The 26744-nt window shown below is 41.4% G+C and overlaps 1 long non-coding RNA gene across 1 annotated transcript; it reads left to right on the top strand.

Annotated features, from left to right (window-relative positions):
• The first annotated feature begins 249 nt into the window (after positions 1 to 249).
• On the top strand, positions 250 to 18139 carry LOC125436606. The gene is made up of 4 exons (XR_007245091.1): positions 250 to 358; positions 7332 to 7442; positions 17686 to 17741; positions 18012 to 18139. It is a non-coding gene; the product is annotated as an uncharacterized LOC125436606 (long non-coding RNA).
• Positions 18140 to 26744: the final 8605 nt, after the last annotated feature.

The following is a 26744-nucleotide window of genomic DNA, read 5'->3' on the forward strand; positions in this document are numbered from 1 at the left end:
TATCCTGGACAGGGTATAAGACATTCCCAATCAGAAATGCCATTACATGCAATAAAGCTTTTTTAAATTTTGGGATTTAAAAAAAGACACTCGTTTGGATATCTGGACCTTAAAACTATTGTGGGTGGGAGTCCTCAGAGACATGGGTTAACATCAGCTAGAAAGTAGGTCATAATTCTCTCATCAGATAGAGTGCTATATGTGTTTATCAGAGGTTAAATTACAACTTCCTGAATGTTTACATAAAAGCTGGAGCACAAAAACACATGCTGAACAATTTTTATTTTCTTCAAGGAGCAAGGATGGAATCTGTCTTTATATGGGATACTGTTGAATCTTCCCTGGAGGAGACCAGAAGGTAATATATTCATTCTGGCTAATGAGAAAGCATGTTGTGGAGAAGTTATACTGTCAATATACTGACTGAGTAACTCTTAGAAGAGCTGAAGCATTGACATGTTATGAAGTACATAGGCTGGTGCCTGGTTCCGACCTTGAATAGCCGTCAGATATTGGTTATGGATTCTCCTCAGTTCCAGCATGCAAGGTGCCTGATTCAGAGAAGGACTATGTTATGTGTGAAGAAGCGACTTCAGCCTCTCCTATTGTACTGTTTTCCCAGACTGTAAGAGTTCATGGGGGATTTAATTTGGCATTGAGTATCCCAAGAAACATATGTAGGTTTCCATTTACCTGGTTTTTACAGGCATTCTCCCTTCCCTGAAAGCTCATAGTATTTGTAGAAATCAGGATGGCAATACATGAGTTTCCCTAAGAGATCAAACATTTTTAAATGTAGGGTTGCAGACTCTGGGTTAGGAAGTTCCTGAAGATTAAGAGGCGGAGTCAGGGGAGGGTGAAGTTTAGGAAAGGGGGTTCAACAGGGATGTGAATGCATACAGCTTGCCTTCCAAAGCTGCCATTTTCTCAAGGGGAACTGAACGTTGTGGTGTGATTCCGGAGATCAGCAGTAATACTGGGAGAACTCTAGCTCCCATTTGGTGGGTGGCAACCAAGGTGGGGCACTGTTTTACACTGAGAAATCAGTGTGTGGGGGCCTTTTAGTTAAATCTCCACACCACTGAATTCTACTTTATTAATTGATATTCTGAATCATCTAATTTATCAGATTCTGCAGCAAACATGAGAATTTGCATGAAATTTCATCCACAGGTTAGACAAATTGCACATTTTACTTTTTCTTATTAAAAAGATGCACCTAAAGATATAAGAAAAGTTACTTACATTCTAAAAAATCTGAAACTAATATGAAAGTCTAACTTTGTTTTAATCAGATAGTACACTGCTTAAGGACGGATGAGAACGGAAACTACAAATTTGCAGTGTCCAGCTAACTTAACCACTTGTGAAGTCTCTCCATTTGTGGCCTTGCAACCTCAGCACTCTCTTAAAAGAGATGAGAATTAAGTGGTTAGAGTCTTGCATGCATTCAAGCTAATTTATTTTCAGTAACAGCTAACTAATGCTGCATATACCTTGCAGATGAAAATTAGAGCAACTGAATGCATAGGTTTGCAGTGCAATCCTATGCTAAGTTATACCCTTCTAAGTCTGTTGTAGACAGAGGTAAATAGCACTTTTAACCAAAAGACTGGGTTAAAAGGAAACATCTTTACTTAGTGTCCAAAACTAAACAAATTCTGTACCAGGTGAATAGTTGCAAAGAGGAAGTTCCACAACTGAGATGCTGAAGGAGATCCTGTTTCTGCTGACTGCAGAAAGTGAGGGGCATACACATTAGTTAAGATTAAGAATAAGGAGACTTGGTTTTTATACCCTGCTTTTCTCTATCCCTTCCTGTCCCCACAATCCCTTCCTGTCCCCACAAATGGCACCTTGTGAGGCAGGTGCAGCTGAGAGAGTTCTGAGAGAGCTGTGACTGGCCCAGGGTTTCATTTGCTTCATGTGGAGGAGCAGGGAAACAAACCCAGTTCTCCAGATTGGACTCCACTTCTCTTAACAACTATACCACACTGGTTCATACCTTATCTCAATCTTATTTTCTTGATGAGAGCATATTTGTAGTGTGCTCCAAATTGTCAAGCTTTTTGTGAGCCACTGTATGTTTCCTTGAATGGAGAAACGCAGTCTATGTATTTTAATAATAAAAACATAAAACAAACGAACCCCTTCACTTGCTTTGAAGCTTGGCCATTTGTTCTGCATGTCCCAGTCTAGTGGAAGAAAGCGAGTGTTTGGTTCAATCACAAGCCATGCCTATTAACTGTTTGCTGTTGCAAGTTCCTTGTTTTTCAAAGCCTGCTGTTGCAAGCTTTTTACCACGCTTTGGTGGTAAAAATATAAGCATCAAATAAATATAACTGAAATCAGACTGTAAAGAACAGCTGACTGGGCAAGGTGAAATTCAGTGCCAATAGGGACGACCACTGACTTATAGACCATAAGACTTCTCATGGCCTTGAAAAAGGATACAGAAAAGCCCTGAAAAGATATTCTACTGAAACAACGCAAGTCTGGCCTTGTATGTTGCCTGGATGAGAAACACCCTGGGACAACCTTTAAGTTTCTCTGCTCAGTGATTAAAAACACGATATATAAATGCTTTCTTGGGGGGGAAACCCAGTATACAGTCAAAATATTCATGTCACTTCTATAGAGATGCAATTAGCAAGAGGATTCTATAGTTTGCATGGCTTATGCAAACTGAAACCTCCCAACATGGTAACATCTGGCTTCTGGACAGTGCTCTGATTCTCTAATTTACTACAAATAGGGTGGCAAGTTACTTCCTTATTTTTGTTCTTCCGGCAGACTTCCCCTCTCTGACAGTGATTGCATGCACATGGATTCCTATATGTGTGTTACTATATTTTAAGCTAGCAGATAGGATAAGCTGGAATCTCTGCCTCCTCCAATACGACAGGTGTTCCTTGTGATGAAACTGAGACACAACATTGCAGGGCATCATCGGAAATTATTAAAGTCAGGAACTCTGAGGTGTGGCACTTTAGATGAATCCAAAAGAATGATTTTGGATTTTGTTGCCAGACCTTCTAGTTTTAGGAGATAAAAGTTGTTGCCTATCTATTGTATATTCTTTATTCCAAAGTGTGCTGTGGATATCCCCACTTTGGTGATTTTTGTACTGTTGGAGCATAATTTTACCTTCCTTTTCAAAATCCTGCCTATACATTGAATTTATTTTGATCCTGATTAATTGGCTATATGGTAAAATGTTATGTTTAGGATGATGTGATGAACAATGCAAAGCTGTGTTCTTATCTGTCAGCTTATGATATGGCTTCATGGCAAGTTTACACTCAGAATCCATAAAAACATATGTGTACATCTGTGGACTAGCATTATGTTTCAATTTTATGGTGGCACGCATCTGATTAAACCATTTAATAAATGCAGTTGATATATAAACATCATCCAAAGTGACAAATATGTTATCAATGTAATGTTTGTATAAAACAATGTACTGGAAATATGGGTTATTGCAGTTATTACATATAAACTCAAATTTCTCATGACTTCATGAAAAGATTAGTAATGCTTGGAACTATGCTGCTGCACATACTGACAACTTTTATTTGTCTGTAGAATTGTGTATTAAACCGGAAATGGCCATTTTCTAATATGATGTCAGTCAATTCAGTTAAAAAGAAGGGTGGGGGATCTAAATCAGTTTTTTTAAATAGAAGGCACATATGAAGACATCCCTAGCATCATTATGGGTAAAGCTGGTGCACAGGGCACCAACATCTAAGATCACTAATACTGATCCTAATGGACATATTGTTCCTTCTATTTTTCTAATAAAATCCCCATTATCTTTAATATATGAGGCCATTTGGGCCATGAAAGGCTGTAAGAAAAAATCAACATAGGTAGCTAATGATTTAAATAGTGACCCATCCCAGAAACTATGGGTCTGCCAGGTGCCTTGTGAATTCCTGCCTTCTGAATCTTTGGGAGTAAATAAAAAACTGGTATTCTGAGGGAGTGCTGCATAAGATATCTAGCTAGGTTTTCATTTAATTATATCCATGACCATGGCTTCTTGAATTGCTATTTTAATAATAGAGGCAATGTGACCAGTGGGGTCCTTAGGAATTTTCATGTAAATTTGCATGTATTTCCCAGTTACTGATCTGAGACAATCAACTGTGTTCAACACCACCACCACAACAACCTTGTCCACCTCCTTGATAATAATATTGGTAGCCTTGGTCAATTTCTCCAAAATACAATAATTTCTATAGCTAAGGTATCTGAGATGTTTATTAATTTTCTGCCTCTCAAGGCAGAGATTCTGTCTTTTTGAATGTACTAGTGGAGGTATTAGAAACAGCGGGTGTGAAGGTGGACTTAGGTAGACTTAGGTCTGAACCTGGCATTGGATCCAAAAGAAGAATGACCAAAATGACCCAAGAATGACCCTTATAAAAGAATTCCTCAAATATCAGGAAATGAAGAATTTCCAAACTGGAAATGGAAATCCAGACTAAATTCCCCATCAATGGAATGGACCATTTTTGCCATTCCTTTCTTACTGCAGCCTACTGATCGCCACAAAATGCTGTTCTCAGAGGCTGGGGTCCACGGATGCCACAACATGAGAGGGGTATGCAGGCAAAAGGGGGGATTCAGTGGAAATAGCTAATTTAGTTTTTTCTGCAGTTTGCTAATTTCTCATTATGCTCCTTTCTGCATTGCTCCAGCTCTGTGTCATGCTTCTTTTTTCATGCATAGGGATAATAACAAAAACCTGTGTTTTTGAATATGTTGTTATGCACTACCACAAGCATGAATATGTTGTTATGCACTACCACAATTGTTTTCATCATCAAAATATTCTTTCAAAAGGTATGGGCCATACAACAAGACAGTCTTTTTGGTGCTTATATCAGCAAGATTGCACAACCAAAATTGTTTTCATCAGCAAAATATGCTTTAAAAAAGTATAGATAACACAATAAACAGTCTATATGTTGTTTATATTAGAAAAAATATGGCATTGCCCCAGGAGTTCCCACTCTCCTGGTCTTCCACAAATTATGTAAAACTGAACTATTCAAGAAGGTTTTTCTGTTCAGTAATAGGGTTTCACTGCACAAAATGGTTCACAAACTTACTTGGATAAATTATTGGAACTTGTGGTCTATACTCTGTGTATAGCTTTTTGAAAGTAATGCGTCATGTTAATTCTTATGCTATGCCTCTAACATCCTAATATGCTGGTTATTGACTGTCACTTTTTGTTGATTGAACTGGCTCACTGTGTGTAATTGTTGTGTAATTGTAACTGTTTTTTGTGTGTCATTGTTTTGTTGTTGTTGTTGTTGTAGTTCTCTTTTATTCTCTTTACACTGGTTATTATAATAGTTCTATAATAATAGTTTTATAATTTATTTGTCTCTGGTGCAAGCTACTAGAACACACATTTGGACTTTGGACTCTGTTTTACTTTTGCTTCTTGAACATCTTTAGCAACTTTAAGAGTTTTCTCAGTCATCTATCAAGGTTTTTCATTTCTTTTGGCTACAGGAACAATCTTTACGCATTCTTCTCTGATAATGTCTCTAGTTTCAACTCATAGTTCTTCTGATTTACATTCACTTAAACTTATGAATGCAAATCTGTTATTTACATAGTCTTTAAACTCCTCAGGTATATTGCTCAGGCCCTTTCCGCAAGGGCCAAATACAACGCCCTAGGGATGGCAAAAACGCCGTCCCAAGGGAGCTGTACGCATGGGGGGGGGGGGCAGCTGCTTCGCAGCCATGCCGCCCTCGCTCCTCCCCAGCGGTGCGAAGCTGCTGTTTCCCAACCTCGCTCCCCAAGCGAGGTTTTTGGGAAACAGTGGCTTCCAACCGCTGCTGTGCGAACAGCAGTGGCTGAAAGGTGCCATCCCTCCCCCTTTCCCAATCGACTTACCTTCCCTGTGACCATCCGGTGCATCGCCGAGGCCAGGGGACACCCCCCCACACCCTGTGCAACCGCTCCGGAGTCACAGGGCAGGGGGGCGTGTCCCCAGGCCTCAGCGACGCGCTGGATGGTCGTAGGGAAGGTAAGTCGATTGGGCGACGGCGCAGCATAGCACCGTCTTCCCGGTAGTTTCCGGGACTGACCCAACCCCCAGTGTGGCTGTGCGGAAACAGCCTCAGGTTGTATTTTGGCACTATGAATTTTCCGGTGTTTTTCTTCAATCTATTTTTCAATATTAACCTGGGGGAGGTACCATCTTTAGCACTATACTTTTTTCATTTTGGATTGTATCATCATAGAGTTTTTAAGCTAAGGGTTGGTCAGAAGTGGTTTACCATTGCCGCCTTCTGCTCAGTATTAAGCAAAAGATCCTCTGCCAGTGTTACTTTCTACTACTACTGCTGCCCAGTAGCTAGCTTTAATCATTTTTTTTTGCTCTCATCACCATTGGAGCTGTGTTTTCTCTTCTGCTGATGAAGTCATTGATCTCTAAAGAGGGTCAATGCATCTTACAGCCCAATCCAAATGGGGAGACTGAATGGCCATAGGAAGTGATGGAGGGCTTTGCCAATGCTTCCCCCCCTCTGCAAGGGGCACCCGCACTGGCAGAGGGAGAAGAGGTGCTAATTGCCAACTGCCCCTCAACTCTGCAGCGGTGAAACCCAAAAGTCAGGGCCACTGTGGAGCAATGTTGGCATCCATTCAGATGTCATTGTACAGGGGGCAGACCACGGTGTTCTTGAGGGTTGAGCAAACATTAGTCATCTTCCACCTGTGTTTCAGCACAGGAATGCCAGCCCTGGACCTTTAAACCTATTGGCTATGGGATTGATTCAGGTGGCAGGAGGGATTTCAAGTTTCCCTGCACCGCAGAATTAAAAGCAACACAGGTTATTTTTTCTAGCCAACATTCACAAGGTGGTTTAGACTTCTATGGTGTTTGTTAAAGCAGTCTTTGAGAAAAGCTATGTAGAATGTAAGTCATGCAACTTCCTCAATTCAGTTTAAAAAAAATTAAATTATTTCCAATAACGTGTTTTCCATTAATAGTGGGATTATGTACTACTATTACACTGCTGGTAGTATATTCCCAGGCTGGTCCTGACATTCAGGAGATAGAAAGAAAGGAAAAACCCACTATTTGTCAGAAGTCCCAGTATTTCTTTTTTTAAATTTGAAGTCATAATTAGCTTGTCCATGCATAGATGGCATTAAATATGGGACTCAGATATGTATTTCTTTAAATATGGATTTTGTTTAAGCAAAGTAATTTATTTTAGTTGTCAATGTATGGATAACTGTTATTTATTAGATACCTTGTTATGTAGAATTGTTCTATGTTTGGTTATTTCCAGTAGATGGCATGATGCATTAAAGGAACTCAGATCAGCAGTCTGGAGGGTTTCAATCCACAATTTTTTTCCTGAAATAAGTTGAAACAAACCAGGCAATGCCTGACTCGAAAGGTAAAATCCTATTCTATTTTTGCTTATATGTTAATCTTCTTCAACCTGTTTCGGTAGTCCCTGCATTTCTTCCTATTTTCTTCCTTTGTTTTTAGCTTGATTAATTGTTTCCTTGGCTGAGACACAGCCAGCACAATTCACAGCCTTCGGTGGTTGGGGGTGTTGTTGTTACTATCCTGCCCCACTGCATCCAGAGGGCTTTCTGGCAGCATGGGGAGGCAGAAAATACAGAAAACGTTCTGCACCACTGGAATGCCCTTCGTGGGGCTAAATTGACTTATGCCACCTGAAAGGGTGGAGTAAATCTGAGCCCCAGGCCATGGTGTGCCTGTCCCCAATCCTGGGGTGGAAGTTGACCAACATCAGCCCCAGGAATGCCTTTGGCATGTCCCTGCTGTGCTGATGAGACTGGTGGAGGCATGGGATACTCGACATAGTGCCTAGTGCTGCATCTAGGTGTCCTTGAGGGCTGCAGCAGCTACCTGCTGATGTGTTTGCCCCTCCACTGGAGTAAATGCCCCGAGAAGGCTAAATCCACTGGTGTGAAAGAAGTGACTAAATTGAGCAAAGTCTTCCGAAGAAGCAAATGGGTGAGATAAACAACTGACCATTTTATGCTTATTCTCTATGGTGGTTCTCATTTTGAGGAATGAACTGCCTGATTAGGTCAAGAAGACTCCTCCCTTTGCTTGATCTTCCAGTACCCATGTAGTCCCTTGCCAAGCTGGCCTCTGATATCAGAGCTGGAGATAAGAGATTTAATAAAGAACCCTAAGGTTTAATAAAGCATTTAAGATTTAATAAAGCACCATCCAACTGTCATTCAGTTAGCTTGTTTTCTTCTGTTGTGAAGCTCTATACCTCCTATGTATACCATGAACTGGTCATAACTGGAGATAGGGGAAATTTTGGTGAGAGAACAAGTGGGCTTTTGAAAGGACACTTTATGCTGGGTCATTGTCTAATTTTATTTTATATGGGAGAAGAGAATTCAGCATCCTCCCCAAAGGAGTATTCTGTATAGCCCCTAAGGATTTAAAGAATTTGATTTGATATTAGTCATTTTCATTCCAAGTAAGTCTCTTCAATTTTCTTCCATATTGGAATAACCAGAAACTCACGGGATTAAGTGACGTTTAATCTTCCTATGAAGATAAAATTTAGTTTAATCTTCCTATATAGAAATGAAGCTGAAAATATGAGGCCATTATGAAGCCTTTTGGAAGAGGTTACATTCAACATATGTTTAGCATTTCCTTCATTAATTAATTTGTGTGTGGCCCTCACATAGCAAGTACAGGCATCGAACAAACCCCTTACAACACAGAGTCTGGGGGAGGGACTAATTTGTTCCAGAGTGTTTGAATTAGGGGCTGCATTTGAGATAGACAAGACAAAAAATACCCAGAAAATACCTTATGGTTATTTTCAAGTGTTTTCAAAGTTGAATTCACATCAGATAATCTCCCTGAATATAGCCAGTCATCTCAAATATTTTTTTAAAAAAATAGAGTGTTATTCAGAGTTTCCAAATACCAGCAGTTTAAGCATCACCAAGGTACCCCTTTTCCTCCTTAGAAAGTTTCACAGGGAACAGGATGGAGGAGGGAGACAGTTCTCACAGACAAATGGGAACTCATTATAGGGGAAACAGTACTTTCCCCCCCATCACAGCAGCTGTTTTATAGAGTAGTTTGGCTTCAGATCTTGAATCCAACAACCCTGTTCCCCCCCCCCCCTTTGCAGAGAAACAGAGTGGGGGAAAGCAGATGTCACATGCAAATAGGATTGCACATTTGTTTCATTTGTTTCATTGCATTTGTTTCATTGGCTGGTTTTCTTTCAAATTCTTCTGAGCATGGGCAAAAAGCAAAAAACCAGGCCTTGGCTGCAGCTAGACTTCACTACACTGAGAGATTTCTAGAGTGTGCATTTGATTCTGTTCTGGAGATCTGCAGCTGCTTAGTCTGGATCTGGATTGAAAATCCCTCTGCTGCCAGCCCGCTGTGGCCCCTTTTCTGCTGGGGTGTCAGGCTCGAATTGCAGAGGCCTTCACGGCATGCACCATGAGCCTGCCCCACCCCAACTCTCTTATGGAGGCCCCCAACCACAGGGAGGACCGGTGCACAAGCTCAGCCTCCCCCTAAAGATGCGCTCCTCTGCCCAAACCACCAAGGCTGCGACAAATGAGCAGCACCAAAATTCTGCCCAAATAAGGAGAGTGGGTGGGTCAGTTTGCTCGAGACATCGAAGAAGGCTAGAGCAACTACGCGCTGCCTAATATATAGGGAGCGTGGTCCACCCCTAACACTCATGTGCATCACACGATCGGGCCGTGTGTGGCTCAGCTGCCCGTCCCATCCAGGGTGCATGCTCACTGCTCCGGATCTCACCATGTGCCCTGCCCCCTGTCGCAATTATGGCCCAGTTGATTCTGGGGCCATTATTTGTGCCCAGAGGTGCAGAGGTTCCTTTTGGTGAAATAACCACAGGACACGTCTTGGAATTAAATTGGGCTGCAGCCCTTTATTGAGGCAGAAGCTGGGCAAGCAAGAGGAGCACATCCATATTATGGCCAGTTATTGGGGAGGACAGGAGGTACTGGGCCACCTGGGCACCCGCCCGCTGTGGCCCTGTTTCTGCTAGGGTGTCATGGGGAGGACCCGTGCACAAGTCCCCCTAAAGATACACTCCTCTGCCCAAACTGCCACCGAGCTGACCCTTCAGCTCCTGCCACAGCTTCGCCATCCAACCAGTCCAAGAGTTTTACTCAGTTTTATTTAAAACACTCTTCCATCTTCCTCTAGTTTTGAGAGTGGGGGGGATTGGGAAGGGCTTCATAAGTGGAATAACCTATGGTCTCTTTTAATCTAAACCTGGCACTTCTAATAGTGCATGCACTGGTTCAGAGGCTGCAAGAGGGCATCAAGTCCTGCCTTCATCCTCTCACCAAGTAGAAGGCAGACATGTTGATGACCATGTGCAATCTGTGCATCCAAAACAGAATCACTGAGTGGGCTGTCCAGCTCATTCTTGTGGCATATTGAGCATGTACAGGCTAAGAAGGACTACCAGCAGAGAATTAGGGAAATGAAAGCATTGGAGATGGAGATCATTGGGCAAGCACTTGGCCCCTCTAGGAGCATAAGGCACCCTAGCCAGAATATGGTGGCTGCAGTGGTGAAGGAGTACCTTGCTGAGCCCTACAAGTTGCAGAGCACCAACCTATGGTGCTACTGGGCTATGAAAGAGATGGTCTGATTGGACCTCTCTGCCATGTCCTGGATCTTGATTAGTAAATCCACATCCCTAGTGACTCCCATCATACTCCAACAAATCTAACTTCTGAAAAATGAATCATTTTAGTGCATATTAACTGCCTAAAGGAAATCTATTCCAATAAGATCCCTATTCATATTCTTTCAGCTTTTACTGAGATCAGCAGTGGCTAGCATCTGATCTAAAGTGACAGAGCATATACTGTTCCTTTCAACAAATATAAATGTTGTACCATATTGTTCATTCATGCTGAAACATTTGCTGAGGAGCACAATTATTATGGTTCCACTATAAAGATGATAACATTAGCATGTTAAGATATGGGGGAAATGGGGAGCAACTTTTCTTGCATGCAAGCACTTATCCAGATTTTCAGTATAGGTCCTGGTTCAGTTCAAATTTAGAAAATTTAAAGGATATAATTAAATCTGGATCTATTTTAAACCATTCAGAAGATTACACCTGCAGATGTCTGCAGTTTAAACAGACCACAGAGATTATGTAGAAGTGTCCCTCTTATGTCTATTCAGTCCCTTTCATGGACATTCTGCAATAGATTTCAATTGCAAGTATGCAGATTTAGGGTTTCATTAGACCTCTCTGAGAATCATGTGTAAAGCGTGGAAGAATGAGTTTGTGGGAGGGAAACAAGCAGAAAAGGGGAGGAGGTGTAAAAATTATTAGATCAATTTCCATTGATCATAATAGGTATCAAGAAGACTGAATCTCAGCATTCTGAAGTCACTTCAGAGTTAAGATATCACATCATACATCATCTTCTGTCACTCTCTAGAGATGAATTCATGTTCACAATTACTTTTCTTTATATATCTCTTCATATTAATGTCAGTGGTTTCAGTACTCTGCTTTATTTTATATTCATTCATTCATTCATTCATTCATTCCACTTTTATACCACCCTCCCCCAAAGGGTTTACAACATAATTACAGGCAAGTGGATAAACAGGATAAAATGCTAAAAATTAATACCAGTTAAAATGCAGCGCTCCAAATCCATGAATATTTAAAACAGATGGCATTCAACCATTAACTCCTCTAACTCTGAGAGGGGAACAGCGGATCTCAGTTGTTAATGGGCACCTATCAGCAGCCGGCCTCCCCAAAAGCCCGGCGGAATAACTCGGTCTTACAGGCTCCATCTTGCGCGGAATTCATTTAGGGTCCCCGCGAGGGCCCGGACAGCTGGAGGAAGAGCATTCCACAGGCAGGGGCCAGGAGTCCGTGAAAGCCCTGGCCCTAGTGGAGGCCAGCCGCATTATAGAGTGTGGGGCAGTAGGATCTCCAGTAGATTGAAAGCCTCTGCCAGAGCGCAGAGACCGACCGTGGGGACATATGGGGCCAGAGCGGGTCCCTGAAGGTAACGAAGGTCCCCAGACTGCATAAAGGCCTTAAAGGTTAACACCAATACCTTGAAGACGATTCGGAATTCAACTGGAAGCCAGTGCAAACGGTGCAACACGGGCGTGATGTGATCTCTGGAGGCACCTCCCGTGAGCAAACGAGCCGCCGCATGCTGGACCAGTTTCAATTTCCAAATCAGCCTCAAGGGTAGGCCCGCGTAGAGCGAGTTGCAATAGTCTAATCTGGAGGTGACCATTGCATGGATCACTGTGGCCAGATCTGCCTGGGAGAGGAAGGGGGCCAGCCACCGGGCCTGGCAAAGATGGAAAAACGCAACCCGGGTTACATGGGCCACCTGGGTCTCCATAGAAAGAGACGAATCCAGGTGGACCCCCAGGCTGCGAACCGAGGGGGCCGGTGCCAATGAGACCCCCTCCCACACCGGTGGCTGAAAGTCCCCCGCCCCCCCCGGCAGCTCTGTAGCCAAAGGATTCCTCCGTCTTTGCTGGATTCCAGTTTTAACCTGCTCTAAGCGTCAACCGCCAACCAGCAAATCCACCTCCAAACACATGCTGTAGAGCTGCAGGTCGTCTGCTCCCCCCTCCATCGACAGAATGAGCTGGGTATCATCAGCATACTGATGGCACTCCAGCCCAAAACTCCATACCAGCTGAGCAAGGGGTCGCATATAGATATTAAATAACAGCAGGGACAACAGCGCTCCCTGAGGCACACCGCAATAAAGCGGGCACCTCTGGGAAGCTCGGTCCCCGCGCCACACTTGCTGACTCTGGTCCCGGAGAAACGAGGCAATCCATTGAAGGACAATACCCCACACCCCGGAAACGGCCAGGTGGTGGGTCAAAAAATCGTGGTCGACCACATCATACGCTGCAGTGAGATTCAACAACACCAGCAGCACCATCCTCGGCCCTCCGGTCAAGCTTTGCATGCGGAGCTGCATCTGTGACGGGCGACGGAACGAACAGTTCTCCGGTCCCATGCCCAGCATGGAAGCCGGACTGGAAGGTTTGGTTTGGTTTGTACTATCTTAATAGACTGGTGGGGGATTGTGAGGGGCAGCATCCTGGAGGAAAAATGAAAAAGAAATGTTCCTAGATAACTTACTGGAAGTTCTGACTATAGAATTTCTAGTGATTCCTAAAGCTACCTAGAAGCAACGATAGCTTAGCAATTGCCGGAAATTCTATGATAAGATTATTTTTCTTTTTAATTTTTCTCCCTGGCACCTCCCCTTGGTCCCTCCCCTTGGTCCCAGCTGAGCATTGACAGGCAAGGGATGTAATTGGCTCGATGTCTCCTGTCATAAGTGAACAATGGAAAACCCTGTCTATCTGTGTTTCGGTTTTGCACGTAAGAGAATACATGTAATATACAAATAATGTGGATTAATTAGTGCTCAAATAATCTTGAAAATGTGCACATTTTACAGGAAAAATCATCATGAGGAAAATAAACAGATAAACAGATAGAGAAGCTAAATGAAAATGTAGTTTTTAAGGGGAAAGCAGCATAGGTGATAAATTTACGATTCTCCCTACTCCCTCTGGCAATTAGCAAAATATTTGAATGTGTCACACAAACTCTCAAAAGCACTAAATGCTACTTAATTTGTGACCATAGAATTTGGTGCTCTGATACTGTTTTGAGTGTATTTGGGATCCTTTTATGAAGATTGCTACTTTAGGCTGCATCTTCTGTGAACTATTAGGATCACATAGTGCAATTTAAACTCCTCATTAAATTGCTATAAAGAATTTCCTCTGCGCATAATCAAACAATAGTGCACTCCAAATTTACTACAGAGATCTATTATTCCAGAATACATTTTCCATAGGTGTCCTGAAATCTAATATCATCTATATTATATGCTGGAGCAGTAGTGGCATAGTGGTTAAGAGCAGGTTCACTCTGACCTGGAGGAACCTGGTTTGATTCCCCACTCTGCCGCTTGAGCTGTGGAGGCTTATCTGGGGAATTCAGATTAGCCTGTGCACTCCAACACACACCAGCTGGGTGACCTTGGGCTAGTCACAGTTCTTCTGAGCTCTCTCAGCCCCACCTAACTCACAGGGTGTTTGTTGTGAGAAAGGGAAAGGAGACTCAAGGGAAAGGAGATTGTCAGCCCCTTTGAACATCCTTATAGGAGAGAAAGGGGGGATATAAATCCAACTCTTCTTCTTCTGGACAATGTTAAGCTTGCACCTGGCAAATCCCAATAAATTACAATAAAACTCTGCAGCATCACCAGCTCATTCACTGCTAAGTCAGTGCTTTTCAGTGCAGGGTCACTTTCTCGGTATGCATTTAATTTTGACTAACACCCTGCAGAAATATTTTTATCTTTTATGGAAATACATTCAGTGTTACTGTTGAAAAACTGAAAATTGTCTGCCTCCACAGCAGTGATGACAAGGGTCAGTAGATTTCTTTAATTGGCTAATATTCTACTCAGTAGCAGTAGAAATAAAGGACAGGAAAGAAATATTACCTCATTAGTTCAAACAAATGATCATTCTTTCTAACGTCAAGTCAAACACCATATTTAAAATGTCAGGTGCAATATCAGCATCATTCAACTGCAGTACCCCAGATAAACTACATGGAACCTTACTGAGTAATGAGTTTCAGAATCACCCATGACAGCAATGGCCAGGACTGTGTTGATTGCTCTAAAAATAAATGAGAAGGTAATGGCTTCCTTTCATGGTGAACTCTGCATTGCAAATGGGTATTGTCTTCTAGGAGCTTTTTCTCAAAGAGATTTTAGAAGTGCCTTAATGTAATAACAGAGTACTTGGCAACATCGAACAGAAATCAGTGTCAATCAGAAATATTGGTTTTGAATAGTTCTTATATCAGTTTCAGGATAGCCTAAATCACACAAAAGGGGCAATGTTTCTCTTCCCCCTTCTTTATAAATCCCCAATAAAATTATTTTTAGCCCTTTTCACACTTCTAAATACACTTTTGAAAAATTTGTTACAGCCACATGCTTACAAACAGAAAACGAACAAAAGAACAATAACAACCATTAAAGTTTTTTTTGTGATGGTACTCGTTTGTACTGAGTACTAGCACCCTTCTTGGGGGAACTCTCCCAAGTCCTGAGGGGAAACTGGTGGAAATCAATGCAACATTATATATGAGTACTAGTACTTAAAAAACAAAACCTGACAATTATGGCTGATATATAGTGATCTTACAGAAATGATTTTCTTTAGGTAATTTAAGTTACCCAAAGTTACTCATATATTTAAAAATATTCTTTTTAGAACAATATCAGGTAATTGGCATATTTTCTGTTGAAATACAATTGTCTCTAGGATTTTCTTTTGTTTTAGACCATCTAAGATGGCTAGGCTATAACATCCTAGTCTATAATATCTAAGTAACTTTTTTTTGGGTTTCCTTTGTTTACAGCATTATATAAACAACTTAAAAGAAAAAAACATTCAGTTTTAAAAAACTTTAAAAATTAAAAAAACCAAGAATATACCAAATAGGCTACAGAGCCCTAATGTGAATATTATATATATAAAACAAAAAGAAAATATTAACTAAAGAAAAATAGAAATAATTTAATACACCTACACTCTATTTACTTCCCCTTAGTCCCTTGTAACTAAATTATTTCAATGTACCATATATACTCATGTATAAGTCGAGTTTTTCAGCACATTTTTTGTGCTGAAAAAGCCTCCCCCCCCCCGAGTTATACACGAGTGAGGTGTATTTAAAAAAAATATTTCAGTGTTTTTACTTTGTCGGCCTCCAGCAGGCGCAGTTTTTAGGTTAGTAGCACCAAAATTTCAGGGTATCATCAGGTGACACTCCTGATGATACCAGCCAAGTTTGGTAAAGTTTAGTTTACCAAAGGGGGTGCCCCCATTCCCCATTGTTTCTAATGGAAGCTAATAGTAGATGGGGACACTTTTGAGGGTCCATAACTTTGGACCCCCTGAACCAAATTTCGCCAAACCTGGGTGGTATCATCAGGAGGGTCTTCTAAAGATACTCTGAAATGTTGGTACTGCTAACATAAACAGTTATCGTTGAGACCATATTGTTCTTGTTGACCCTCTTTTCCACTTACAGTGCTAGTTTACTGTTTTTCTTTGAAATAAATATTCAAAACATTTAACCTACTGATGTTTCAATTAATATAATTTTATTGGTATCTATTTTTTATTTTTGAAATTTACTAGTATTTTATTTATTTATTTATTTTTTGGATTTTTATACCGCCCCATCCCCAAAGGGCTCTGGGCGGTGTACAATACGAAAGAACAACATAATCAATTAAAACATTTAAAAGCAGCGAAACCATAAAACATGTCTAATAAATAATATAATAAGTTACAGTAAAAGAATAAATGGCGTTTCCAACAGTCTACTTCACTATAACTCTCACCCTCCCCGGGTCAAGAGGGGGGAGCAGTGGTGTCCAACATTCCAATTCTAAAAGTTCCCTCCCCCTCCAAAAGGGAGGCATGGCGAGTCTAGGATGACAATTGGCCCAGATGTCAGGGCCAAAAAAGGGGCACCTTCAACGGCTGGTTCTTCCAAAGGCCCGGTGGAACAACTCCATCTTACAGGCCCTGCGGAACTCAACAAGGTCCCGCTGGGCCCGGACAGCTGGTGGAAGAGCGTTCCACCGGGCCGGGGCCAGAGTCAGTACGCAATGCTTCTGGCAGCCCGATGTGGGGAGCCCAGCAGTCACGTATCAGCCGAGGGGCCAGGGACCACTAGTAAATTGGCCTCTCCTGATCGAAGAGGCCGTGTAGGGACATATGGGGTGATGCGGTCTCGAAGATACGATGGTCCCAGGCCGCGTAAGGCCTTAAAGGTCAGTACCAACACCTTGAAGATGATCCGGAATTCCACAGGAAGCCAGTGCAGCTGGCGCAGTATAGGTTGGATGTGTGCCCAGGTGGCGCTACCTGTAAGCAGACGCGCCGCTGCATGCTGGACCAACTGCTGCATTTCCCACTCTTGACTCATACGCAAGTCAATAAGTTTTCCCAGTTTTTTGTGGTAAAGTTAGGTGCCTCGACTTATATGCGGGTCGACTTATACACGAGTATATACAGTATTTGTATATAAACAGATAAATATGCCTTACCCTTTTAACTTATCTTAACTGTTACAATAGTAAAAGAAAAAAAGGCAATAGATAATCTTGCATAACATAAATACTTTTCTTTAAGTATATTTAAATATTATATCTTTGTTTTATATAAACTGTCCAAGAGTCCCACTTCGATTTATAAATCTTAGTTATTTTTACATCTATGGGACTAGTATTAAGATGCTTTGAGATTCTGTCTGCGATGCTGAATTCTTACACTTATGCATCCAATTTTCTATGGAAGGGATTATCGGTGTTCTCCAGTTGGATACTAATAATAACATGGCAGTCGATGTGAGATAGAGAAGATGTAAATTATTTGTGGAGAGTTTAAGATCTGAAAATACAGGACTTAACAAGTCAGTTTCAATAGACATCTCAAAATTCAGACTAAGGATTTTTTGTATTTGTATATGTATTTTCTTCCAAAACCTTTTTACTTTTTTGCAGGACCACCAAATGTGTAAAAAAAGAGCCTATTTTCTTACTGCATTTCCAACATACAGGTGAGTATCCTTTATACATTTTAGCTAATTTTTGTGGGGTGAGGTACCATCTATAAAGCATTTTTAAGTTGTTTTCTCTCAGAATGTCACAGGGGTGTAAATGTCACAAGTGTAAATATTTCTCCAATATTTCACCCAGCTGTCCAATTAAATATTTCTTCCCAGATTTTCCGCCCATTTAATAATTGATTATTTAATTGTCTCCTGTTCCATTTTATATTCTAGAAGTACTCTGTAAATTTTACCTTGTTTTCTATTCTCTTTTAATAGAATCCAATCTAAAGCATTCTCATTTAAATTGAAACCTCATGTATCTCTGTCCAACTTTAAAAAATCATACCATTGTTCATATATAAACCAGAGAGGCTGGTGAAATGGCCAGGAGGCCATCAGCTGGGCCTGAGGTGAGTGGTTCATTGACCTCCCCTTGTGCTCTCCCTGGTGCATTTCCTTTGTTCTGAAAAGCAACTGGGGGAAAAAGATGTGTTATTTAGTTTGTGTCAAAATTGAAACTGCTCTCAGGAATGTTGTTCCTAGTCCAAAAACACCTGGAACTCTGAGCAATCTCCCTCAAACCTGACAAAGTTGTCAAACCACTTTGCCATGAGTTTCAAGGCAGTTCATGTTAACACAGTAACTAAAACAGATAAAGATGTTTTATTTCTGAAATGTAAGCAAAGCAAAATAATTAAAATTCCAATATATTCTCTATTAGTTCAAGAATGACATGAATAGCAAAACCAACTCACTACATTGCACAGAAGATGATACATACATACATGATACAGTGATCAACACAATAATCAGTGAAGATGATACATCTTTCAGTGAAGATGATACATACATACATGACACAGTGATCAACACAATAATCCAAACTATGACACAAAACAGAATATGACCTTATGCATCAGGTATAGCAAATGGAAAATGGGTGGAAGGGAGGAGGAAATATAGAGAAATCACTTTAAACCCCTATACCTAATTATAGGTTTTGGCCTACAGCATCTGATGACATGCTTCAACCAATTATATATTCTCCCCCTTAATGATCTTCCAGGAAAAAAAAACTTGCACTTACTCCTTCTCCCCCGTTCCTTTCACCAGAACTTGGTCTGGTTGTCAAAAATTACTCTTGAATAACAGGTTTCACTGCTGGTTCTTGGGAGAGATAGGTACCTGCAATTCTCAAGCTGGATACACCTGCCTAGCCTGTCTGTGCCTTCTAAAACTTGTTAGCCCCTAAACAGATAATAAAACACAGGTGGGCTTTCAAGGCACCTGGGCCAAATAGTGTATCAAACAAGTCATAAACAGACCAACATGGAAAGCAATATGATCACACTGCCATTCTGAGGTTCTCTGCAAGTTTAACAATGCTGGATGGCCCCACCATCCTTTTCACCATCCCTCTGACAAGTTATGAAGTGAGAAACCAAATGATTGCAGTAACTCCGGCCCCTATGAAAGTAAAAACAAACCGATTAATGACTGTGACAGTTAATCAGATGACAAACAATATTTCCCTTAGCCTGGAAGGGACAGTGTAATTGCAACAGCGGAGATTATACTGCTTTCCACTTGCCTCAGGCAGTACACAGGCATTGTAATTGCCTTTTCAAATGAAGTATAGCCTTCCCTTTTTGTTTCAGTCATTGGAAAACACCTCATTTTATACAGCTTGTTAACAAACCAATTCAGTGATAAATACATTCTATGACAAATATTTAAAAGACATTTCCACTTCACCATCTTGTGAGGTTTTGAATTCATGCAGGTTAAGCACACTTACAGAAATGTTTCAATAATTTGATGCTTAATCTATTGCAATTCCTTTGGAGGGAATTTTGCTGCTACGATGATCAATTTTTAATTACTCTTTCTGGCAGCATAATACTACAGTGATTCATTTTCCTGACAGGAACCTGAAAGATCATTATGAAGAATGAATTATTCAATAATGTGGTATTCCCGCTGGAGTAAATAGTATCAAATCTAACATTTTTTTCTCACCCAAAGAAATTTTGTTCAGACCCTTACCATGACACACAACTTTTCAAGGTAGATTTTAAACAGTTCTAGTAAACTTTGGAGCACAAAAAAAATAGATTTGGAATATTAGTTTGAGAAGAATGCTTCTAATCTAAGCAAAATATCTTTTTTAAATTGTTGAATTGCCATTATTTATTCTATTTATTGTTTATATTAGCTGATATATATTGTTTTGACTGAAACTTTCTTTTGCCCTGTGCAGTTTGTGGGTAAACAAAATGTCATACAATTTATAAGATGAATTCAGCTCTGGCCTGTAATGAACATTTTACAGCTGGCTGTACTGCAAAGTGATTTTCTTTTTTTGTTCCATTATTGTGCTGAAGTAAATTTCCAGCCTATATAGAAGTATATGGAAAAACTGAAAATTGATTCAGACACACACAGTGAAGCAATGTTGAATGGCCTTCTGCAAAGGCCATTGAGTTCAGTCTACAGTAGTTATTTCCACTAATTTCAGTGGGACTTATTCCCAAGTATGTAAGTAATACCAATGTTTGTGCACCTTGACTGCATAGTAATGAGAATGTTTGTGAGCATTCAGTGATAGCAGTATTAATGAGCAAATGTTCCCCATCTCATTTTTAAACTATTTGTTAACTCCCTCACTTACCTGTTTTCTACTTTTGGTTTCTTTGTGTCATATACACATGCATTTTTAATGAAGATTACCAGAGAGAAATAGTTAGAAAATGCCTGCCAGAAGTTTTGTTGGTGTAAAAATATAAAATAGTTAGCAGAGCATATGATCATAGACGCTGCTGGTTAGCTTAAATAAATTATAATTTATTGATCTAAGAAAATAAGAGGGAAATGTAACATGGTAGAAACATAGAAAGGTAACATGGTAAAAAACAGTAAAACCTGAGAGGGATTTATTGGCAATTTGATTGCTATATGTCAAAGAGGGCACAAGGAAGAACACATTGCTGTACAAAATCTCTAAGGAAATGGGGTAGAATACCATCCTCAGGATATTATTTACTGTGAGAGACATAAAATTGCTTTCTTGAGAAAAGGGTCAAGAAGGCAAAGGAGAAAATGGTGTTATTAGTAAATACAACTACATTGTCCTCAAACATTCCACTTTTTAATTCAGGGTTTCTCCTATGATGCATCACATCTTTGCTTATCTGAGCATTACCGTCTACAGATGTCACATTGCAAATCAGCAACTATCCATACACACGTCTTCTCTATGGTGACCCCTCATTGTGAAATTTAGCTCCCTGCCTGATCAGTAGGGTTACAAATGCAGATGGGACTATGGAGCATGGGGCAGTGACTATTGGCTGTTGCCACGTTGTCCCTTTTTAGGAGTTTGCTAAAATTCTATGGTGAAACCATACCATTTTTTGTAATTCCTAGCAAGGAGTGACACCATTTCATATCTTACTATTTTCTACTTCTCTATTTTCTACCTTTGTTTTGGAGTCCCAAAACAGCTTGCCTTTCCTCCCACTTTCCATGACACACACCTTGTGAGGTCGATGGAGCTGAGAGAGAGAACTTGGAGAACTGTGACTAGCCCAAAGTCATTTAGCAGGCTTCATGTGGAGGAGTGGGGAATCAAACCCGGTTCTCCAGATAGAGTGTACCACACTGGGTCTCTAGGGGAGATTTGGAAATGTCATTTTTCTCTAGGAATTACTGAAAACTCTATGATCATATCACTTGGGGTTTTCTCAAAGAGAAAACATGCCATGGACTGACAGCCATCTTTTAATTTCATTTATCTCCTGTTGCCACTCAGGATAGGGCCAGGAAACACCATCTGGGGGCAGGGGACTCCCACCCTCACTGGGTGACTAGCAACCCTACTGATGAAGTAAAGAAGGTTCCTACACTTCTGACTTTCTGAAAATTATATAAAATAGAATTGCAAAGGATAGCATTTTTATGAAGGTAATAAGAGTTATATTATAATGGAATGGATCAAAAGGATGCTTTAATAAAGGGAGTGGTTCTGCGGCCTATACTACTGTGTATTTATGTATTAATTGTTGCTGTATATATTGTTTTACTCTCACTGCACTTACTTCTTTATGTAAGATTATTTCTTCATTTTTAATGTGTCATGTTTAACTTATGTTTTGTTTCAGATTTATACATGTTTCATACTTCTCAAGTCCTAGTCCTATTATATTGCTTATTAGATGTATCATCCTATTGGTTGCATTGACTAACAGTGTGTTAACTGCCTTAAGTCTCAGTGAGAAAGGAGGACTGCAAATAATTTAATAAATAAAAAATGAAATAAAATGATAAATAGGAAGATACTTGGTACTCATTAGTAGAGGCCCACATACAATAGATGAAGAAAGGTGCACAAGAGTTAAAGGGGTCCCCTGTGTAATTACAGAGTCAAGCAAAGTATAAAAAGTAACCTGATAGAACTACAAGTGTCAAGACAGCATTCAGAACTGTGTCAAAAGTTTCCAAGAGGGAAAGAGACAAGATGCTGGGCAGGTTTTTCCTGGAACATGGACTTAAACACTGCCAGAGGTAATGCAAATTTGCAGGGCAACTTCTCTTGTCTGAATGAGACACACTGGGGAAACAGGAATCGTTCCGGAGCTGGTGAAGACTTAGGGTTGGTATGCTGGTCAATAGGCCTATGAAATACAGCCAGCATTTATTTGAACAAATAAAATATTGTCAGTTATTCAATGAAACCAGGATAGCACTGTGCAATTGACAGCTTATTTTTCAGTTCCTTTCTAATTCTGTAAAAATGCTTCTATTTTTTATTTCAGTTTTTTAAAGTACCCTAGTGTCACTGAGCTGATCCTGATGATCTAAGATAAAAGCCAATGAAAATTTATATTTTACAGTAAGTAAGCAAGATTGGTTACATTGCTGACAACCTCCAACTAACTCAGGCAGACACTATTCTGATGCTGTCTTATAATCAGAAGAAACTCTCAGAATTATATGCATATGGGAAATATGTCCCACATACTAACTTGGAGACCCATATTTCTATATGAAGAACTTCTGACTTCGAGGATGTGCTCTGTGGCATGGAACCCCACTGTGGTCTTCCCCAGGCTCCATCCCAACAGTTTTCCAACCAGAATCCAGCAACCTATCCCCCATCCCTTGCCAGTGGCTGGGGCTATACCTGGCAACCTTAATGTGCAGCTTGAACAAACCCTGAAACATAAAGCAGAGTGACACGTGGAAACGAATATGGCATTGAGAAGAACTTGATGGATCTACCAACAATGCACTTCAGTTCAGATGAACAAAGATCATAATCACACCTGCTTATAAAGACTGAACTTATTTACAATACAGTTTTAGACTTTACGGAGTCCCTTATAAGTCAGAAATTGTATCAAATAATATGCATGAATGAATTAGAAAACATACTATTGAAATTAGAAATTAGAAAACATACTATTGAAAACATACTTTCAGAGATCCTTATTTTCTTATTTCAGTTTTCTTTATTGAATTGGTCCTTCCCATACTAGTTTTCCCAAAGCGGTAGCTCTGTTTATGAATTACAATAAACAAATGTACCATCCATGTATGGTATACACAATGTTATTTTTAATATATATACTGGATAATTCTCATTTTACACTCAATGCATGTACTGCTTATCATGTGATACAAACGTCACATTTAGTCAGGTCAGTGGTTTCAACTGAAAAGTGCCTCTTTATTGTGTAGGGTTGCTACCTCCAGCTTCAAAAATTCATGGTGATACTTCATACTTAAAAAGGACAGAGTTTGGAAGGGGAAAGATGTGATCCCATAAAGTCCAGCCTCCAAACCTGCCATTTCCTTCAGGAGAATCAGTCTCTGTAGTCTGGAGATCAGTTGTAATTCTAGGAGAATGCCAGTCTCCACTTAGAGCGACCCTTTAATACAGTTCCTCATGTTGTAGTGACCCTCAACCATACAATTATTTGTGTCTCAGTTCCTAAGACCATCAGAAATATATGTTTTCTAATGGTCTTAGGCGACCCCTGTGAAAGGGTCGTTTGACCCCCAAAGGGGTCGCGACCCACAGGTTGAGAACCGCTGATTTAGAGGTTGGCAACACTAGGTGTATACATGTTACATGCAGGATTATAATCTGGGTCCATCAGATTACTTTGCCACACTACCTGGGGTTAGGAGGGCCCATCAGCATACTTGCCAGTATTATAAAGGGGGAAGCCTGCCCCAAGTCAGTGAGAATGGTAGAAGCCCAGTGTGGATCTCTTGTGTGCTAATACGTGTTGTTTACATTTTTACTAGACTTCAGACTGAGGCGGATTCTGCATGGGCCCGTGCAGAATCCGCCTGAGACTAGCAAGACTCATTATAAGGTTGAAGAAGTTTCTAGATCCTTCTAGTGTACTTTTCTAGATCCTTCTAGTGTACTGGTGGTCCTTCAGCAGTTCTTAGAATCAAGAATGCTGAAAATATTTGAAATTTGGAAGCACTAATACCAACAATGTAATATCAGCATTGTGGTTTATAGTGCCCCATCTTAGGATGCTCATATGTAACATGCGGATAGCTAGGAAAAAAAGTTCTTCGATCTTTCATATAATTTAGCATATGTCTACTTTTGCAATGCAAAGAAAGAATGCTTTTTCCTCCAGTGAGGCCTAGATGGCACTATATGTTCAGTGGCAAATGAAGAAAAATATGAATTACTACATTCAACCTATTTGGTATTTTAGACTATGTAACACGTCTATTTATCCTATTCCCTTGAATATGTTGCAGAGATATCAGGGAATCAAGTATAGCAGAGTAGAATGATTTACTTGAATGGAAAGGCCACCAAGAGTTTACAGTCAAGCTGTCAGACCTGGCTTCTGCTGGGCCTGGCATCCTAGGGCCCTGCTTGGCCCTTGTTTTGTCTTGCATTTCCTGCTTTGGCCCAAGGTTACACCTGGCTCATTATCAGTGCTTGGGGCTTGGATGGCTCTTCTATTGCTATGTTTTTGTAACTAGTGATTCAGGCAAGCATCCCCCTTATCTCCAACTTCCTGGAACAAGGAGGTAGTGTTTCGCAGCTACAATTCCATAGCAATGCTTTCTCTCACTATTCCTTTTTGTATGCAAATTGTTTTGGGAATGGATGGGAGGAGGGATGAGCAAATGAGCAAATGTTTTATGATATATACCAGGGACAGAAGGCAGAGCCCCCAGCTCTGGCTTCTTGCACCTGGGGTACTGACACGGTTCCATAAAACTCTTGAAACCTTCTTGAGTCTCAATTTATTGACTGGATTAACATTAAGCCAGAGCTTCTGGATCCCCAAACTTACGCCCAGATCTACTTCCAGTATGGCTGGGTTGAAGGGGACTCTAACTACCTCTGACAGTGTGTCGGACACCAACGATGGGGCCCCCCTTCCCAACCAGACTGGTGCAGGAGCCCAACCACCTTTGTTCATGGAGATGGTGACCCCAGTGTGGGAGCATGGCCTGGGAACCCTGACTGGGGCCTATGGCTGGAAACGGCTAGTCCATTCCCCAGACTCAAAGATTCCTGGATGGCGGGTGGCCCATGGTGATGGGGCCGCAAATGCAAACTCCCCACCCTGTGACCAGTGGGAGCTCTGGCAGTTTGACCGTGGCCTGCTGCAAGAGACAACCCGATAGTGCCAGGAGGCCAAGAACCTCAGAAGGGAGACCTCCAGAGAGAGCGAGACGAGATGCAGTTCGAGATGCAGGCCATGCAGCTCCTGATGGCCACCCCTTTTGGCTCTGGGCCAGAAAGCACCAAATCAAGCAGCCCAGGCCCCCACTCAAGACAGTGCTGCAGATGGCAGCATTGTGGGTGTGGGGCCAGGTTTGGGAGTGGCCCCAGCGGCACCAGCATCTCCAGCCCTGAGATCGAGGAGGAGAAGGGAATTGAAGGCCACCTTCAATGGGCCCCCCGAGAACTTGCCCTACTTTCTGGTCCAAGTAGGGGGCATAAATGCGCATGATGGAAAATGAGTATGCCAACGATGCCAACCATGTGTATGACATCAGGACCCTCCTGGAAGGAGAAGCAGTAACCTGGTTGGTGGGCCTGTTTGAGGAGGAGGAGGCCACAGAACTCAGAGCTTTCGACCGCTTCATGATTTCAGTCTGCTGCTGGTTTGAGGGCCACTTCCTGGAAGAGAAGGCCCACGTCAAGTTGCAGCACCTGAAACAGGGGCCTAGATTGTGCCTGCACTGCAGAGAGGCCAGCCACCTCATAGCCAACTGCCCCGAGAAGTGCTCTCAGGCCCCTCCAACCACCCAAAAGGCTCCAAGACATAAGGGGCAAAGAAACGGGCATAGCACTGGCCGGCCTTTGAGTGCCACTTGCACTTGAAAAAGCAGAGTCCCCAGACTCAGAGAGCACCTCTGAGACCTTTATAATGAGAGCAGCAGTGGCGTAGGAGGTTAAGAGCTCATGTATCTAATCTGGAGGAACCGGGTTTGATTCCCAGCTCTGCCGCCTGAGCTGTGGAGGCTTATCTGGGGAATTCAGATTCGCCTGTGCACTCCCACACACGCCAGCTGGGTGACCTTGGGCCAGTCACAGCTTCTCGGAGCTCTCTCAGCCCCACCTACCTCACAGGGTGTTTGTTGTGAGGGGGGAAGGGCAAGGAGATTGTAAGCCCCTTTGAGTCTCCTGCAGGAAAGAAAGGGGGGATATAAATCCAAACTCTTCTTCTTCTTCTTCTTCAAATGCTGAGGCAAGCAACGAGTCATCAGGAAACAACAATGACCCGGCCTCAAGCGCACCAATGGTCAGGTCGAATCACAAGATGCCAATTGTCTGGTGAGTGAAACTTCTGCCCCAGTTGTCCTTCCCATCGCCCTCGCCGGCCCCAAGCAAAAAAACTGAGTGACTTTAGGAACATTGATTGACTCTAGGTGCTCTAAATGCTTGATGCACCCAACAGTAGCAGAAGGGTTACGACTAAAACTGAAACGGCTCAAAACTATCATGAAGTTTGA

This window comes from Sphaerodactylus townsendi, linkage group LG07 (assembly GCF_021028975.2).
Source record: "Sphaerodactylus townsendi isolate TG3544 linkage group LG07, MPM_Stown_v2.3, whole genome shotgun sequence".
Taxonomy (NCBI): domain Eukaryota; kingdom Metazoa; phylum Chordata; class Lepidosauria; order Squamata; family Sphaerodactylidae; genus Sphaerodactylus; species Sphaerodactylus townsendi.